This window comes from Orycteropus afer, unplaced genomic scaffold, assembly GCF_000298275.1.
Source record: "Orycteropus afer afer isolate SDZICR_OR568_19922 unplaced genomic scaffold, OryAfe1.0 scaffold00105, whole genome shotgun sequence".
NCBI classification, from domain to species: domain Eukaryota; kingdom Metazoa; phylum Chordata; class Mammalia; order Tubulidentata; family Orycteropodidae; genus Orycteropus; species Orycteropus afer.
The window spans coordinates 1063350-1065835 of record NW_006921692.1 but is presented as its reverse complement, the minus strand read 5'-3'; positions in this window follow the sequence as shown (position 1 = coordinate 1065835).

Below are 2486 nucleotides of genomic sequence, written 5' to 3'. Positions count from 1 at the left end.
AGGCCTTCAATGAGATGGATTGACACGGTGGCTGCGATGATGGGCTCAAGTATAGCAGGGATCATGGAGCTGGTGCGGTATCGGGCAATGTTTTGTTCTGCTGTGCATGGGGTTTCTACGAGTCAGAAACAACTTGATGGCACCTAACAACAACAACTACAGATGGCTATTCGCAAGCTTTTAAGGCCTCAGTCACTACTCATCAAAGTAAGATACACAGTATTGTCTTTGTGGACTATGTTATGCCAAATGCCTGGATCTCCCCTGAGACTATAGTCTTGAGCCCCGAGGCCCAGCAACTCATACCATCAAAGCGTTTAGTTATGGCTAAGAAGTTTTATAACTTTGTACTATGTTCATGAATATAATTATAGCACATGTAAATACATATGTAGAAATGTCTTCTGTCAAACCTATATATATATATTCATGGGTATAGTCCCGTTCACCTTGCACTCCTGTTCAGCTTTTGTTTCTAGCTATATATCTAGTCATAGATTAATATAAGTATCTGTTTTCCCTATATCTAGCTTTGGTACAAAGTAGGAGTTCAGTTAGTACTCTTCGTATGAACGAGTAGTTGAAAAATCTCATGGTGTTTAGATTTGCTCATAAACCAAACCAAATCAAACTCATTGCTGTCAAGCCGATTCGACTCATAGCGACCTCTCCTTGGGTTTCTGAGGCGACATCTCTACAGTGGTAGATTGCCTAATATTCTTTCCAAGGAGTGGCTGGTGGGTTTGAACCTCCAGCCTTCTGGTTAGCAGTCAAATGCCTAAGGCACTATACCAACAGCGCTCCCATATTTGCTCATAGAGCTGCTATATAGTTAAAAGAGGGTTATGTGGTAAAGAAATGTGATGACTATATTATTTCATTTAACCCACCTCAATCTATTTTGTTAACATGTTCTCTCCTGCACGCTACAAATATACACATACATGCCCTCATACACACACTCAAATAAAGGAATTGTTAACCTAATTTCATTAGGAATGCAAGCTAATTAAGGACATTTTATATTCATCAAAATTGGTTCTGGAAAATTCATTGCACAAGGCTGGCATTTGGGGTTCACAAATTGCCTGGGCAATAGGACAATGACTGCATCCAACTGATTTATAGATATGTCTCCACACTTAGATTCATGGATTCAAAATGAAGAAGTTTTTGTGTTCTGGAACATGTTCTGATTCAAGGATAAGGACAGTTGATATGGAACTAAGTTCTCTGACCCTCTTATAATTTATGTGAGCTTTCAGTATCAGTCTCATTTTCTTGAATATCAAAGGTTAAAGATTATTTTGAATAAATCAAAACTTAAAAGAAGTTTCTGGGAAATATTGGAAGTCATTGAGCAGACTGTTTCATGGAAGGAGAACAATTAATTGAATTTCTATTTTAGTCATTTCTGTAAAAGAACAATAGTAAGAGTTATAAAAGTCATATCTGCAATGTAATTCTGTTGTAACAAGTTTTATTTTCCATGGAGATAATACTTTGAAGGTAAATTCTTCAAAATATCATGCAGAAAACAGAAAATGCTAGTCCTTAGTCTTTATTTAGGGCTTATTAAGACAAATTTTTAGTTTGGGGCAAGTGCTTACCCACTAAGCAAAATATTGGTGATTCAAGTTCACTCAGAGGCATGTGGGAAGAAAGGCCTGACAATGTACCTTTGAAAATTCAGCCATTGAAAAGGCTGTGGAGCACAGTTCTACTGTCATATATCAAAACACTATGAGTGGGAATCAACTCAGTGACCGCTTGTTTGATTTTTTTGGTTTTAGTTTGGGGCTAATTTTGAATTTAGAATCTGTATTAGATAGTTGGGTTCCTTTTACTAAGTAAATCAGTTGACTAGTTTAAATTTCCTACTAAGGGATTTCTGACAATTATGAGGATTCATGAGGCATTACTATGGGAACTGGAAGATGGAGCAATCTACATCTGTAAAGATTTATTGCCTTGGAAAAACAGTGGGGGTTGCTATGAGTTGGAATCAATTCGATGGCAGTGGATTTTGTATTGGAATATTAAGGGGATGGATTTCCAGAAAACAAACAAACCAAACTCACTGTCATGGAGTCAGATCTGACTCATAGTGAGCCCACCTTGGGTTTCTGAGGCGGCATCTCTACTGAAGTAGATGGCCCAATTGTCCTTCTGAGGAGGGGCTGGTGGGTTTGAACCGCCAGCCTTCTGGTTAGCAGTCAAATGCCTTAGGCAGGAGAGAGACAATCCAGTAACTCTCTGTTGCTCTACTATTGAGGAGTAGAAGTGCTATCTCTTGGCAGGAGCATGTTGTTGTTGTTATATGCCATCAAGTCGGACCGACTCATAGCGACCCCCTCCTTGGGTTTCCGAAATGGTGTCACTACAGAAGTAGATTGCCCAACCGAGGAAGGTTGGGCAATCAGGAGCATATGCAAGGGAAACTTCCGAGTATTCACACAGTTGCTCTCATTTTGCCTCATGGGGTT